Source organism: Cynocephalus volans, chromosome 4 (genome assembly GCF_027409185.1).
Source record: "Cynocephalus volans isolate mCynVol1 chromosome 4, mCynVol1.pri, whole genome shotgun sequence".
In the NCBI taxonomy this organism is placed as follows: Eukaryota; Metazoa; Chordata; class Mammalia; order Dermoptera; family Cynocephalidae; genus Cynocephalus; species Cynocephalus volans.
The window spans coordinates 160,250,838-160,261,786 of NC_084463.1; the positions used below are offsets into that span (position 1 = coordinate 160,250,838).

General features: G+C 43.7%; 1 non-coding gene across 1 annotated transcript; it reads right to left on the reverse strand.

Moving 5' to 3' along the window:
• Positions 1-5,661: 5,661 nt before the first annotated feature.
• On the reverse strand, positions 5,662-5,765 carry LOC134377477 (small nucleolar RNA U13). The gene has a single exon (XR_010023518.1). It is a non-coding gene; the product is annotated as a small nucleolar RNA U13 (small nucleolar RNA).
• Between the last annotated feature and the right edge of the window lie 5,184 nt (positions 5,766-10,949).

Here is a 10,949-nt window from a genome sequence, read left to right on the forward strand (position 1 = left end):
CGTAAGCAGGGAGTACACCTGATGAGACTTTGGTTGCTGCCATAGAAATTTAGCTCTCACTTATTCAGAGCATTCTTCTAAGATTCAGTCACCTCCCCACAGACTGAGGGCTGGGGAAATCAGAGCAAAGGAAATGAAGGACATTTGTTGGAAATGACAATCCAGAGAGGAAAATTCATGTGCTCTGCAACAGCTGGTTGTGTGAAAGAAGAAAAAACAACCCTGTTCTAGCTGGGACCTGTTCCTGTTAATTGCTGGCTGCCTGATTCAGAAACCACCACCACACACTAATTACCTCATTTGAAAATAAAGGTTAGACAGTATAATCTAAAACAACCACATAGCAGTATGGTTCAAAGATTTCACAGGGTTATTTTCCAACATTGAGTATTGTAGCCTCAGTGACACTATGTCCCAGCAACTATTATTAAGTTGATGAGATCTTGCAGATGAAAGGTCAGATTCTCAACCCATTTTTAGGTGACCACAACTCATCTGGCTTTAAAGCAAAGGAAGAAAAGTTACAGGCAGTATGGGATAGTACAAAAGACACAAGATTTGAAATTGGAAGATCAAGGCTTGAGTCCTCCTTCTGCCTCTTATTAGTCATTATACCGTGAGCAAGTCATTTAGCCTCTTCATTTCTTAGTTTCTACATTTACAAATGGGGATTCCACCTACCCCTGGAATTGTTGTGGGAATTAAATGAGATAATGCTATAAGCGGCTACTTCTTAAACTCCAGAGTATTACATGAACTTTAGCCATTATGATAGATTTGAAGAGTTTCTCTCTTAATGCTTCACTAGAAAAGCAAATTCAAAAGAGCAAAACTGATTAGCTCTAATCTCAATGCAAAATATAACAAATCCCAACCAAGAACTTTTCCTTAAAAATACCCCAAAATTAGATTTAAATGACACATAAGGACTGATGTTAGAAAGAGAACAATTTTTCAAGGTTTTAGTAATTTGCTTCACATAAAGAAACATCTGAGTCAGTGCATAGAATCTGAGGCAGGGCTGAATGCTATATGAGAATAATGTTATTGCCTGTTGAGGTGGAAGGACATAATAATAAGGAAGTCCTGTCACTAAATATATCTGGTGATATTTCATGAAAAAATCCTACACACTGTTAAAGAATAAAAGAGCTTCCATAAGCATTTATTCCAAATACATTTACTAAGCAGATCTAACATGACGGGCTCTATGACCACTAATGAACGTGGGCAACAAAATAGGGAAATCCCATTGATACTACGAAAACCGACTTTAGAAAACCCATGTTTTAGAAATGAATTTGAGGATAGACAGCCAGCTTCTCCTTCCACTTTCAAAAGCCCTTGCTGGGGCTGGCTGGTTAGCTCAATTGGTTAGAACATGGTATTGTAACACCAAGGTGAAAGGTTCAGATCCCCATACTGGCCAGCTGCCAAAAAAAAAAAAAAAAAAAAAAAAAGTCCTTGGCTGATCTCAGATGCCCACCTTTACTGAAGGAGATTCAGACTCTCTGAAAGCTTTTACAGTTATTTCCGACTACTGATTCATGGATACCTATAGCTTGCAGTGTCCTTCATTTTAGAGGGCATAAGAGGGAAGTAACTTCAGCAAAGAAGGAAATGACTTCCATAAGGTCACATGATCTGGTATGGAACCAGGATTAGCCACCCAAGATTGTTGATTCCTTTGGCCCATGCATTTTCCATTACAACATATTACCTTGTCAGTCATTTTATATTAAACTGTAACCTTGGTCACTCTCATAACTCTGGGTGACTTGAGGCAAACTCATTCTGGGTACAAAGACATCAAACAAAATGTAGGCTTTTCTGATTTTTGTTTTTTTTCTGGTGGCTGGCCTATTTGGGGATCTGAACCTGTGACCTTGGTGTTATAAGGCTGTGCTCTAACCAACTAAGCTAATTAGCCAGGCTTTTCTGATTAAATGTTCGTAGAATTATAATTTGGAGTAAAAAGGTTTACATTCACATTTGTCCTCAAACTCTATTTTCAAAAGGAACTATTCTCAGTTTCATCATCTTGTGGGGTGATTAGGATGATTAATGAAATAATGCATGTATAATTGCTCGTGGAAGTAATTAGCACCTAAGTTACCCAATAAAAGAAGTCTTTTTTTTGACAAAGTGTTAAGATATGGGACAGGAAGAGACTGATGACCTAAGACTACCCAGGATACTTCCATGCTTATTGATGTCATTCTGTTTTCTTATAGGTTTCTTCCTGCTCTTTCTGGTAAGACATAACCTTTAAAATAACACTGGCATTTGTTCATGAACAGATTTGGAATCTGTGTCAGATTTTGTTTTGTTTTGTTTGTGGGGGGCAGGGGAGTAACTTAATCTAACAGACTTAGGAAGATGCCCTTAAATGAAATCAAAAGGCCTTAATGGACAACTCAATAAATCAGAAAAGAGTCTAAGTTAATCTTTTAAGTTACTCTTTGCACCTATGTGTGTCTTCCACTTCCACCTTAACCATCCTAAAAGCTAATGTAAAACTATCTTTGATCAATAGGTCCAGGATTGTGCTCCTTATTCTGGAAAAGCAATGGTTTCTCATCTCACCATCCTGTCCAGTAGTTGTGGCTTGTTATGTGAAGATCAACCTGTCTACCTGCATTCACGTCACACTGAATTCACTGCAGCACTCTCAAAATCCTACCAATTCCAGGAACCCAAAATGCATTTAGACGTAAAACTACAGTCAATGAGACACATTTTATTTTTTGGATACACCATTGGGTGAGCTGCCCTGAAGCAGTACATGTAGGGAAGAAGATTAAAAATGGAAAAGAAGAAGAAACATCAGTAATTTCAGAAGTGCAAATGGTGGAGAGAATATACTTAGCCAGAGAGAAATGAAGTATCTTTTTTTTTTATCAATATGCAATGTAATTGATTTGTATCCCTTTACTAATTCCTCCCTCCCCCCTCCCTCTCTCCACTCCCACCAATTAACATCATATCTGTTCACTTGTCTTAACAAGTTCAAGAAATTGTGATTGTTGGGTCTTCTTCCCTGCCTCCCCGGAAGTATCTTTTATAGTTTTGAGCTGTAAACTCTGATTCTCTGATGTACATAACTTGAGGATTTTAGTGACATAAGAAAGGCTCAGGGAAGTATGAAAAGAAAGCTTCCAAAATATACAGCTTTGTACGTGGCATGAAACAATAACAGATTCTGAAGAAATTAAGTTAATAAGAAAACTAAAACTAAATGACTTTTTATATCAAGAGAGCAAATTTCACTCAGGAAATTTGAAATATTTTACTAACTTTAATCTAATTCTGGTGAGATATTGGAATTGTTTATAGGTTTACAAAAAGATATACCTGCCATGAGGAGATAATCTGATTTGGCCAAGGTCACACATCAAGGGCAAGACAAAAACTCAGAAGTATTGCTAAAGTAAGGTAGTCCAGCTGAATGAAGGGTATCAAGAATGTGGTTACCTTAAAAACTGACGTAAACTCAGTATTAGCCTCCATTCTTCACATTTTACCACCTGAGCATAGCTCTAAATAACAGAATCAGGCTAATTATTGCTAAGAAAAAGAAAGTTTTGTTCTTTTAAAGGCCATCAGACCAAAGAAATCTGATGGTAAATAGGCTTTAGCCAAAAAAAAAAAAAAAAAAAAGCATCTCATATTTATAAAGCACCTTTAGTTTATATAATGCTTTCCTATCTACTATTTTATGTAATGCAAAAACTTCTATTGAAGTAGGCAGGGCAGAGTCAGCTAACTTACACTCCATGCTAACTGCTATGCTAATTTTTATCTGATTTGATCCTCTCACTCTTGTGTTCATTCAACATTTGTTCATGGTTAGAATGCGGTGTTATAACACCAAGGCCAAGGGTTCGGATACCTGTACCTGCCAGCTGCCAAAAAACAAAAATAAAAACATTTGTTAGTTCAGTTCAAATATTTGCATACCTACTGAGTGCCAGAAACTAAGTGCTGGCAATGAAGTGGGGAACAATAAGAACAAGGTCCTTGCCTGCACAGAGCTTACAAATAGTTTATTTTTGGCAGTTAGCTGGTATGGGGATCTGTAGTGGATTGAATTATGTCCCCCTAGAACTCACTGAAGCTTGAATGGTATCCTCCACGTTTTATGTATTAGAAACTTAGCTCCCACTGTGACTGTTGGGAGGGTAGGAAATCCTAATATGGCAATTGAAAGGTGGAGCCTTGAAGAGGTGATTGGATCGTAGGACTGTGCAGTAGTGAACAGATTAAAAATGGTGGTCAGGGGTGTGGTTCTGAGGGCTTTAGAAGAAGAGGAAAGTCTGTCTTGCTCTCTGCTCTCTCTGCTTCCACCATCTTGCAATGAGAGACCCCTGGGTCACTGTTGCCACCACCAGATGGACTTTGGACTTCCCAGCCTCAGAAACTATAAGCAATAAATTTCATTTTCTCTATAAATCACCCCGTTCCGTGTATTCTGTTATAAGCAACACAATTGGACTAATACAGGATCTGAACCCTTGACCTTGGTGTTACAGCACCATGCTCTATGCAACTGAGCTAACCAGCCAGCCCCTATTAATAGTTTTATTTTTTTAATTACTATTTTTTTTTAAAAGATGACTGGTAAGGGGATCTTAACCCTTGGCTTGGTGTTGTCAGCACCACACTCTCCCAAGTGAGCTAACCGACCATCCCTATTATAGGGATCCGAACCCACAGCCTTGGTGTTATCAGCACCACACTCTCCCAAGTGAGCCACGGGCCAGCCCTCCTAAATAGTTTTAAATGTGATGAATGTTACGAAAAAAGATGAGGTGATATGGAAACATGTTACAGAGCAACCTAACCTATACTGAAGTAAGGGAAGCCCACTCTAAATAAGTGAATCATTTCTGACAGATGAGTATGAGCTAGGTAGGCACAAATGGAGGATGAGTGTAGGGTCTGGTGTGGGTACAGGAAACAGCAGGTACAAGAGTCCTCAGTTGGGAGAAAGCATGGCACTTTCAAAAGAAGGAAGTATAGTAATCAGGAACATAGTAAGCAAGAAAGAGTGCTATGAGATGAGACTATACATAAGCAGTGAGTCAGCACACATATACGAGCCTACTATGCATCAGGCACTGTTCTGGGCACTGATACCACAGATAACAAGAGAAACACGATTCCTTGTCTTTAAGGGCTTACATTTCAGGAAGTGTGGAGAGCAACAGTAAAGATATAAATAAGTAAATGTAATCTGAGGTACTCTAACTAGTATGAAGGAAATAAAATACGATTTTAAAGTAGAGAGTGACTAGGAGGCTGCTTTAGCTAATGTACCCAGTGAAGGCCTTTCAGAAGAGATCACAACTGAATTGAGGCCTTAATGGAAACAATCATGCAAAGATCAGGGGAAAAAGCATTCCAAGCATAAAAAACAGCAAGCACAGGATGTCCTGTGATGGGCAGCTTAATGGACTTCTGTCCGTGTGACTAGAAAGAGAATGAAGACAGAGTGGAGGGAGATGAAGTCAAGAGTGTTAGGCAGGGACGAGATCATGTAAGGCTTGTTGGCTATTGTAAAGAATCCAGATTTTATGCTAAGGGTTTTTTGTTTGTTTTTTTGGTTTTTGGTGGCTGGCAGGTACAGGAATCTGAACTCTTGACTTTTTTTTTTTTCCAAATCAGATGGGTAATGTGCTGACATTGTAACAAGGTTTAGAGGGAGGCACATCTCACAATAGAGTGAAAACCCAATCATCAAGCTTATGAACCAAAAAAAGGATCTGACCTTGGTGTTTTAACACTGCACTCTAACCAACTAAACTAACCAGCCAGCCCATGGTAAGGGATTTATAGAGCGGAGAGAAATGATTTGATTTATGCTTTAGAAATATCTAAATATCTGGCTGCTGAGAAGATGAATTTTAGGGGGCTGGCCAGTGGCTCACTCGGGAGAGTGTGGTGCTGATAACACCAAGGCCCCGGGTTCAGATCCCATATAGGGATGGCCGGTTCACTCACTGGGTGAGCATGGTGCTGACAACACCAAGTCAAGGGTTAAGATCCCCTTACTCGTCATCTTTAAAAAAAAAAAAAGAAGAAGATGAATTTTAAGGGTACAGAGCAGAAGCAGAGAGACCAGTTAGGAATCTTCTGTAATAGGCCAGGAGAAAGGTGCTGCTGATTTGGATTTGGGGTTCTAGTAGTCAGAATAATTAGACTTGAGATATATTTTAGATCAAGTTATGGACTACATGTGGGAATCAAAAATGGCTCTTAGGTTTTCAGCCTTTACAGTTAGATGGATAATGGTATATACCCTTTAGTGAGATGAGGAAAGATTTTAGGGAAAGAAATTTGTGGAGGGGTGGTGTTGAGGGGTGGGGAGTGGAGGGAATTAATAGTGCCATGTACTGTTTTGGTTAAGACTGAGAGGCCTATTAGATATCAAAGCGGATATGCTGAGGAGGCAGTCTCCTAGTGTGCAAGGGATGGAAATCAGGATGGAAATATAACTTTGAGTCCTCAGTGTTAGATGGTATGTGAAGCTACTGGAACAGATGAGATCATCTAGGGAGAAAGTATAGAGAAAGGTTGAGGGCCTTCCTTATAAGAAAGGCTATGGTTTGTGAAGTCTATCCTGAAAGCATCTGGAAGGCACTGAAGGGTATAATTTTAAAAAATGATATGACCAGATGCCTGTGACTTAAAAAAAAAAAAAAAAAAAAAAAATCCCTCTGTTTGCAATGTGAGAAGCAATCCGGAGCAAGAGCAGATGAAAGGGGATCAGCTAGGAGACCCCTGTGGTTCCAGGCAGAAGCTGATAGTTGCCTCGTCTACATGATAAAAGTGGAGACAAAGTGAAGTGGACTGATTTAGAAGATGCCTAGTCATAACTTAGTGACTTGATGAGATGAGGGAGAGAGAACAGTCAAGGATGCCTCCCGGTTGCTTGAGCAACTAACTAAAGAGATAAGGTGTCACTTCCTGAAAAAAGAAGCCTGGGAAAGTAAGTTTCTGAGGGGAAGATGTTGAGTCCATATGTGGACATGCTCAACTCTGAGGTGCTTATCCAGAGAGAGAGTCTAGGTAGACCCTTGCATACTGCAGTGGGTCTGCCGCCTGCACATGCGAAACGAAGGGGCTAGAGTTCAGAAAGGTAAACCATGTTCAGCAAAGTCTACCCGCTTGCATCGTTCTGTCCACTATCCCGGGTGCCGAGATCCAACCTCATTGGGTACCAGGATTCAAATATGTACTTCCAAGGTTAAATCAGGCATCTGAAAGCCAGAACTCATTCAAATGATTAAGACATGATGTTACAAGAAACGTTTCAATGGAAGAAGTCTTGTTTTCACGGCAACTGCTAAGCTCGGGTTAGAGGGTGGTGACCGGCCAGAGTGAACACATGCGCTCGGGGAAGAGCTTTCCTGAAGAAGGGCGGGCTCAGGGCGGCGGGGCCCCAGGCGGCTGGGTCTCCGGCACAGGCCGCATTCCGCGCTGGGTGTGGTGCGGCGGCGAGGCCAGTCCCTGGAGCCGGCCGGGTGCGGAGCGTGCTGGGCCCCTCTGCGCGGTCACTCTCCCGGGGCAGGGGTCGGTAAGGCGCGGCACGGGCCACGGCCGCCATTTCCCTTCCCGCCGCTCTAGCCCTCCTTCCCGCCGCCCTAGCCCTCCTTCCCAGCCTCCGAGCCTGTCGCCGGCGCGCCCGCCCGCGACCTCGGCCTCCAGGCCCCGCGGCGGCTCAGCCTGGACCGCGGGTGTCCTGGCGTCCAGGAGCCTGGGGCTGAGAAGGCCACCTCAGGCGGCGGGGGGACTACACTACAGCTGCCGAGTGGTGGGGCCGGGGCCAGCAACTTCCCTCAGAAAGAAAAGAAACGCAAAGCCAACCTCACGGGAGCAGCAGGCTGCCGAGTGCCGTCGCCTCAGCCCCGAGGAGCTCCCAGGCTGGGCCAGGCTCTGTCTCCCACACTGACTAGGGGTTCTTCGCACCTCAGAAAAGTGGCCGCGGCTGGAGCACCCACTGGTAAACGCTCTGTGAAAAGGGCGCCTCGAATGACGCCCGGTCAGGGGATTCGCTCGCCCGGGACCTCGGAGCTCGTGCCGCGCGCTCACCAGGCCTTCTGCGCACGCGCGCACGCTCTCCCCACCACCCCGCGGGGCGCGCGCTCCGAGGCCTGGCCGCGGTCTGCGCCTGCGCGCCGCTGCGTCGCTGCGTGAAGGAGGCGCGAGAGCGACTCCCATCGTCCCGGAAGAGAGCTCGACGCCGGGGCGCCTTTCAGTCGCTCCCGGGCTTGTCCACCGGTGGTTTACTTCGAGGCTGTTACGTGCCTGGCCCGGTCCAGTCGGGAACTAGAAACTGCGGGGCCCCTTCTGTGTGCCAGGCACGGTGCAGGGCACTTTCCGTGCACGCGCTCCTTTAACCCTCACCGCCGTGCTCTTAAGCAGGTTGTAATGGCCCAATATTAAGGGGGACGGAAAATGGGAGCGACAGCGTGATTCCAAAGGCCAAGCACCGCCTCTTCCACTTCCTGTTGATCAGATTCTTGATGTGATCCCCATTCCGGTCAGCCGCCAAAAAAAAAAAAAAAAAAAAAGCAAATAATCAACACGTTGTGAATTATTAGCTAATTCGGCCTCCATGTCTGCTGGGTAGCGCTGAGTGCTGGGTTGGTGACAATGGAGCTGCTCACTTGGGAGGTACCCCGCAGCAGCACGTCGTATCCCTGCATAGTCCTGCATTCTCCTGCCTCGTCTTGGCCATTCCTGCGGTTCCCTCTGCGTGGAATGCTTCCCCCACCTCCAAACCTGCCCCACTGTAAAACCCTGCTCCAGATGCTCAGATGGTAAACTCCTTGAAAGCTGAGTTTTGTTCATCTTTTCATAGTCAGGGCAACTAAGCATCTATCTGCGGGTTGTACTCGCAAAGGCCCGGGAAAGCAAGACAGGGAAAGAAAAAAGAGCAGCTGGAGGTCTGATTTTCATGAGAAATCTCCCTTTTTTATTTTTATTTTTATTTTTTTAAAAGATGACCAGTGAGCGGATCTTAATCCTTGACTTCGTGTTGTCAGCACCACGCTGTCCCAAGTGAGCCACAGGCTGGCCCGAAATCTCCCATTTTTAAAATGTTGGCTACTAATTAAAATGAGTGCAGTGTGTGGAGGGAAAGAGGCAGACCCAGAGGATTCAAACCAGAGGGCGTTGGTACAACCACAAATGACAACATCTCACTTCCTGTCATCTGCAACTGTGGGGTATCAAGTGAAACAAAGGGAACGCACAAACACTTTGAGTGAGCGAGAGTGAACCAAGGTGCTTCGTGGCAGACGCAAGTGGACACACACAGCAGTCCAGGCATGGGGGCTGCCCCTAGTGAGCCCAAGATGCTTCTCAGTTGGGTGGCCCGCTGCCATTTCTGTCCCGCTTGAGGGCACCAGCCCCGTGCTGGGTCACCATCCTTTGTGATGAGGCCAGGGCTGCCTGCACTGGGGCTCTGGCTGAGGGGCCATAACAGGAGGCAGGTAGAGGGAGGAATTCTCACCTGAGACAGCAGGAGATCTTTAGGCCAGAGGAAGGCAGAGCCAGCACTTGAGCAAAAACGTCAAGTGCCAAAATTCCAGGAAGGGAGTTGGAACAAGTGGCATTATTGGAGAAAGGGCAGCTGAGATGAGTATTTCAGAGAGAGGATTCAGGAGTTTGGAGCCAGTAAGATAAAGGGATAACAAATATTTACTCAGTCAACAAATATTTATTGTACCTTTTTTTGTGTGTGTGTGTGGCTGGCTGGTACAGGGATCCAAACCCTTGACCTTGGTGTTGTAATTTGAATAACTATTATATACCAAGCACTGTTCTAGACCCTTGGGGATACCACAGTAAACAAGACAAAGTCAACTGCCATCATGGACGTGACACTGAGGTCAAACTGGGTGGGGAGATTGTTTGGGGGTGTGTTCCATCCTGTGACATTGCTTGGAGCATCAGCCAAACTTGGAATTTGATTTCGTGGGCCACCCAGGAAGGGCGTAGAAGCTGGCTAACCCTGCTTAAGAGCTGGAGGTGGAACAGACATTGGACCACAAACAAGACAGTTGGAGGAGGGGGTGTTGTTTCCGGGCCCAGGGACTGCCTTGTCCCATGGGATTCTTTTTTCTATAAATTGGCATTAAATTTTTAAAAATTTATGTAGAGTAAAACATGCTGGTTTTGGTGTATAATTCTATAATTTTGAACACATGCCAAACATTTTTTAGCACATCATATTCAAGGATAGATAAAGATAGAGAAGTTTCATTGTCAAAAAAATTCCCTCAAGCTGCCCCTTTGTAGTTTAACCCTCGTCCCACACCCACCCCTGGCGAACTGTTCTCCATTCCTAAAGGTTTGCTTTTTCCAGAATATCATATAAATGGAGTCATACAGTATGCAACTTTTTGGAATTAGGTTCTTTCTCTTACCATAATGCATGTATATTCATCCCTGTTGTTGTGTATATCAGTAGATCATTCCTTTTTTATTGCCAAGTAGTATTCTGTTATATGGATATACCACTATTTTGTTTATCCATTTGCCTATTGATGGACATTTAGATTGTTTCCAATTTTTGACAATTTCAAATAGGGCATCTATAAACATTCATTTGCAGATTGTTATGTAAATACATAGAAGTGGGATTGCTGGGTTATATGGTGTGTATGTTTAACTTACACACAGTGTATGTTAATTTATGTAAACTACCAGGCTGTTTTCCAGAGTGGCTGTACCACTTCAAGTAGGAGAGTTCCGGTTGCTCTCCATCCTTGTCAGCACTTGGTATTTTCAGTTTACAAAATTTTTTTGCCATTCTGATAGAAGTGTAATGTTATCTAGTTGTAGATTTAATTTGCATTTCCCTAATAACTAATGATGTTGAGCACCTTTTCTTGCCTGTTTATTTGGTTTTTTGGGGTTTTTTTGTTTGTTTGTTTGTT